This window comes from Panthera leo, chromosome B3 (genome assembly GCF_018350215.1).
Source record: "Panthera leo isolate Ple1 chromosome B3, P.leo_Ple1_pat1.1, whole genome shotgun sequence".
Taxonomy (NCBI): domain Eukaryota; kingdom Metazoa; phylum Chordata; class Mammalia; order Carnivora; family Felidae; genus Panthera; species Panthera leo.
Window position 1 is genome coordinate 62,215,949 of NC_056684.1, and position 6,000 is coordinate 62,221,948.

General features: G+C 41.5%; 1 protein-coding gene and 1 non-coding gene across 4 annotated transcripts in view; one reads left to right on the forward strand and one right to left on the reverse strand.

Annotated features, from left to right (window-relative positions):
• The window catches only part of KNL1 (kinetochore scaffold 1), a 66,542-nt gene extending 62,439 nt beyond the window's left edge, over positions 1 to 4,103 (reverse strand). The window contains exon 1 of one of the 3 annotated variants that reach the window (XM_042942398.1): positions 3,901 to 4,103. The gene's annotated coding sequence lies outside the window, so the exon portion shown is untranslated. Of the gene's footprint in view, positions 1 to 3,565; positions 3,857 to 3,900 lie in introns of those variants that run through there. The other 2 variants (XM_042942396.1, XM_042942397.1) reach the window with 2 other exon arrangements.
• Positions 4,104 to 4,371: 268 nt separating this feature from the next.
• TRNAS-GCU lies at positions 4,372 to 4,453 on the forward strand. The gene has a single exon. It is a non-coding gene; the product is annotated as a tRNA-Ser (tRNA).
• Positions 4,454 to 6,000: the final 1,547 nt, after the last annotated feature.

The window sequence follows — 6,000 nt, forward strand, 5'->3', positions numbered from 1 at the left end:
ATGGTGAAACTGAACATCTCCCTCTGGGATTAAACAAGTAGCACACCTATTTCCAATTCTGTTATTCACAAAATCTTAGTAGTTCTTTTTCCAATATATATCCCACATGCATTATATATATCCAAATGCATTCACTTCTATCTTCGGTGCCCCCAACATAGTTCAAGCTACAATTACCTCTCATGTAAACTATTGCAAAATGCACCTAATGGTCTCCCTACTTTCATTCCAATCCCCCATAGTCCCTTATTTACATAGACAGTTATCTTTTTTTTTTAAGCTTTATTTATCTTGAGAGAGATAGAGACTGTGTGAAGGGGGGAGGGGAGAGGAGGTGGGGGGGGGTGGAGGGAGAGAGAAAGAGAGAGAGAAAGAGAGAGAGAGAGAGAGAGAGAGAGAGAGAGAGAGAGAGAGAATATCCCAAGCAGGCTCCATGCTGTCAGTGCAGCAGTGCGCAGCCCAACCCAGGGCTTGTTCCCATGAACCGTGAGATCATGACCTGAGCCGAAACCAAGAGATAGTGGCTTAACCAACTGAGCCACCCAAGTACCCTGACAGTTATCTTCTTAAACATAAGTTACATCTAAGAGACTCACCTACTTAAAACCCTTCAATGGCTTCCCATAGTACTGAGAATAAACCCTTCACCAGGATTTACAAAGCTCTACAAGATCTGGTCTCCACCTGCCTCTCAGACTTCACACTTCACCTGATGCTACTGTCTTCCTCACTATGCTAGCCACATTGGCATTTCCATTCCTGCACACACAAAGCTCTTTCCCGAGCCACTGAATTTATATTTGTTATTCTCTTTTGGCAAAAAAAAGCCACGAAAAGCACCCTTTGTAGCATTGTGTATGTCTCTTTTGTAGCATTACCACAACTACAATTTAAAAGTCTGTTACGTAAAGTAATTATTCCTGTTACTTCCCCAAACTACCTATGACCCATTAATAAACCCTATGAGAATAAGGCTGGTGTCTCTTACCCTCACTATTATATTCTGAGAAACTAGCACATGCTTTGTACATAATAGGAGCTCAATAAATATTTGAATGAGTAATTAAGAAACAATTCTTTTAAGTTACCTCTACCATCACTGACTTCCATAGTTTTTCTCCTTTCGAGAATATTTTTAAATTCAGTGACACATTCAAAATTCACAGAGGGGCGCCTGGGTGACTCAGTCGGTTAAGTGTTGGCCTTTGGCTCTGGTCATCATCTTATGGGTTCATGAATTCAAGTCCCACATGGGGCTCTGTGCTGACAGCTCAGAGCCTGGAGCCTGCTTCAGATTCTGTGTCTCCCTCTCTCTCTACCCCTCCCCAACTCACACTCTATCAAGAATAAATATAAACATTTTTTAAAATGTTTAAATAAAAAAAACAAAATTCACAGATAAAAATATTAAATACTATAAAATCAAGATCACCTAAACATCTTCACTGTTTGAAATAGTCCTATCTAACCTGCAGACCTACTGGTCTGCAGCACTTAATTAAATGAGATTCAAAGCTTATTTAGGTCCTCCTTTAAAAAAAAATTGTTATATAACTGTAAGTTCCACTTTCAACAGAAATAGGTACCCCAGATCATGTTAAGCTTCATTTATAAAATGCTGTTATGGTTGAACTCTTTATTGCTCTCACATTAACTAATTATTGATTGGTTGTAAAAGTGTGCACCTGGCACCCAAGGGTGCTACAGCATACTCACAGAAGCGTCCTAGGATTTTAAATTTTTGAGAGAAACAGCAATTCTTGACATCTGTCAGGCACCATGAATACTACTTGTTCAAAACAGTACCCATTTGTATTACATTAGTTTTGATAACATATTATTGCCAAGTTGGATTTTTGGCAGTCACTATGATATGAAGCACATATTTTTTATCAACATGGTACAGGAGACGAGGGTGGCAGTGTCCAGTATGATTCCAAGATTTGAGAAGTTGTGTAGTGTTCAACAGGCAAACATATCCAATTAGTAAATAATTGAGATTACTTAAGAAGAAAATATATTATCTTTTCCTTCAATTTATGCATATTATTTTTTTTTCAAATGGCTACTAAGCAGTTAGGACACAAATTTATTACAACTTAATTTTTTAAGTTGTTCGGACCTAATGACTTAATAAATGGAACTATTATGTGTTTTTTGTTTTTTGTGTGTGTTTGTTGTTGTTGTTGTTGTTTTTTGACCTTCGGGCACCTTGAGCCAAAAAAGTTTGGTAATTACTAGTCTAAATAATCCAGAGGTGTGCAAACTACAGCTACTGGGCCAAAGGAGCCCTTATATGAGTGTTTTTTCTTACATTTTCAATGGGTTGTAGAAGACAAAAGAAAAAGAACACAAAACAAAAAACAAAGAACATGCAACAGAGACCATGCTGGTGACCAGGTGACCACGTAGACTGCAAAACGTGAAATATTTTCTACCTGGCTCTTTGCCTACTCCTACATTTACACTACCAATACCTAGAGTTAAGGTATTCCATGGTGTCCACTAATATAGGCTCTAGACTTGTGCTGTCCAATACAATAGCTATTTAAATTTAATTTAAAAGAAATAAAATTGAAAATTTGGTTCTTCACTCACAACGGCCACATTTCAGGCATTCAGTTGTCATTTGTGACTAATGGTAACCATATTGGGCAGCACAAATCTAAAACCTTACCATTATCACTGAAATCTTTATTGGACAGCATTATCAATATCTAGAGCATCTTCTATGCTCTTATTTAGCATCAAACACGTCATTGATACTACCATTCCAAACACTGTATCTGTCATCTTCTATACATTTCCAGCCATTCATTCACGCAGTTAAAAAGAATTATACTGCTTTGAACCCACCCTTTAATTAGCAAAATTTTAGGCTGACTCGACTCTGCAAAGCATCCTTCTCTACAAGTGCCACCTCATATGCCCCTTTCTCCACAAAGCCTCTTTTAGTCTCCAGTGCCTAAAGCATCCAATAAGCTTTCCCCTTCCCGTGCTCCCTTACCACCTTACAATTTCCTATCATCCTTTACATTATCTTGTATTCTAAATATTTGTGTATATTAATCATTTCCCTTTCTGGACTGTGTGTAAACTCCTCCAGATTAGGGACTCTGCATCATTGCTCCCGGCCCTAGCACAAGACAAGGAACCCAATAAATATCTGAGGAATTCGAGTGATCCAATTCAACTGAAGTGAAAAGCTCTGCTCTGGTTTTCTCTGTCGTATCTCTACAACTTTATCTCTAAAAATCCAATTGGCAATACTGTTTTGAGAAAATTTTTTCTTAAACTCTATTACTGAGATAAGCAGCAAGAAAAAGGGGGTTTAACTCCGAGCTACAAATGACACAGGGAGATTTGCCAAAACTCGCCTGCGGCGTACTGATACTGGCTTTATTTGTTAATGTTCTTGTTACTGCATGAAACCGAATGTCTGCTCAGTGCTGCTAAGCACACGGATCAGACACTGCAAATAAACTACGACCAGTAGAGCACTTAAAACCGCTCATCGCTGTCACTTCATTTATAGCTACGAAAAGACAGAGTGGGAAATACAAACCGCCGGGAGTCGCAGGGAGCGAGGAAGAGTCCGGGAGCGCTGACAGAAGAGATGGCAAGGCGGGGCGCCGCGGACCCGCAATCCAAGCAGGCCCGACGGGCCCAGGTGTGGAGGGAGAAGTGCTAGGGAGGAGAAAGGCGCACAAAGTGCAAGCCCGGGTGAGCAAAGGTCCCCCAAGCAGGCAGAAACTTCTACTCCCGGCCCAGCGCTTTCGGAGGCCGCCAAGGAAGAGGGAGGGAGCGTCCCCACCTCCGACCGCCGGGCCTTCAGAGCGCCCAGAAAAAACCTAAAGCCTCCGCCACGGAACCCTGGAACGAAAGAATCATTCTCTTTACCCACCGCAGTCCAAATGCTTGACAAATGCTCCTCAGACTTTTTTGGGGTCCGCGCGCTCCTCAGAAAGAGCCCGCAGCCACCCACCAACTTCACCTCACAACGCCCAGACTGCCTCAGTGAGGTATTCAAATCTAACCGCCTAGCTATTGCACATGCGCAAAGCTGCTCTACGCGTCGGCTCCGCCCCTTAGGCTCCGGAACAACCCAGTACCCGACTCCTTTAAGCAAACTTCTTTCCCAGTCTGGGTATCAGTTTTACTTCTTTCAAGGTTATCTCGTTTTCAACCGAATTTTCCTTGGTCCCTCCCCATTATAGATCCCTCACATTGCGGGAGCAGCCATCTTCTTTTGATTACTTGCTATAACAATATAGGATCTTTGTTTCCGTACAAAATGGCGACTTCCATAACATTGCGTCATATCCCCCTAGTATTACTCCCTATAGCTACCAGGAAGCACTAGGCTTCTGGGACGAGGTGGCCGAGTGGTTAAGGCGATGGACTGCTAATCCATTGTGCTCTGCACGCGTGGGTTCGAATCCCATCCTCGTCGAACGCAGCTTTTTGCCTCGGACTGACGTAAATTATGCGAGTGAAAATAGTTGGCAATTCCAGTTACGGATTTACTAGTCAATTTATTCTGGCGTCGCCAATGTCAGGTTTGGCCAAAAGCTGTCTTTTGGAGCACTCTCACCTCACAGATAAAGAAGACAGGGAAAGAAACATTCCAGAACACATGTGTGCTTGATTTAGTTTCTTTTTATATGAAACAAGCAACAGTGCATAGAATTCTACCGTTATTGCCATCCCTACATATTCCAATGCTGGTCTGCTCCGTCTTAATTAACCTAGCTTCTGAGTGAGGGAGTTTAATTGCTATAAACTCTTACCCCAAGGTTTTTAATACCTGTCCTTGCTATGAAATACCAGGTTTCACTGCAAAAGCCACTTGGAGGCACAGTGTTGAAGATTCTCTTCCAGCTCCCAGCAGGCTGCATGTGCTCAAGAAAAGTATACACTGGGAAACATTAAAAAGATGTTGACAACATATGGAACCTTGGCAGTATCTAGAAGCCAGAGAGCGAAGACCTGAAACACAGCTACCTTCCCAGAGAAGAAAGTGTTAAACTCTCTCTCAGATTTAAGCTGAGAGGGAGGCACAGGGGAGAGAAAAAGAATAGAGAGGGGTTCTCCTCTTCAAAGGTCATCAGGCAGATTTATTCAACTCATATTTAGCCTTTGTTTATCCTCTATTTATTATCTACAGGCGCCACAATGAATTACATCACTTTAACTCATCATAACCCTATGATCATGATAGACATTTTTATTACTCCTTTTTACAGATGAGTACACTGAAAGATAAGTTTGTCGGAGGCTATACAGCTTCTGTAACTGTGTAAGAAAGGGCAGTGTAACTCAAGTCTGTCCAACTCCGGTGGGTCTTAATCAGCATCCAATACCATGACAGAGATTAGTATTTAGTGCTCATTAATCCCTTGCAGAAATGATTTACATGTTCTCTCTCTCACAAGGCTGAGCACGCTGCATAGTGCCACAGAACCTGGCACCTGGCTGGTGCTTCCGCAAGGTTTGCAGCACTGAGAGTGGAAGGCAGAAGCCCCTGCTCTGCTGGCACCACTGGTTCCGCCCTCCTTAAACCCAAATCCCTTGGGAATATTGATGCCTCCCTGAGTTGAGGGCTTTGGCTCACCCCAGCAACTGTCTTCAGTCTTGCTCTTTCAATCCATTCACCACCCTGCTGTTAAGAAAGGTTTTCGGTCTGATTTCCACACACTCATAAAGTGTCTATGGATAGAATTCAATTGGTTATTTGGCTGGAGGAAAAAATGCATCTTTATTTTCACTAATCTATCATTGAAAGCACTGCCTTCAGTAAAGCTAAGCAACAAACTACAGTAATATTAACGTTGCCTGTGATTTTGTTACCGAGAGAAATCACAGATATTTTAATAAATTTTTATATCCCCTTACATGCTCATAACTATTTCAAAATAATAGTTATTACACTTGCCAATACATCTTGTAATGTTACACATTCCTGAAGGTACATACATTATTATATTATTGTAACACAGA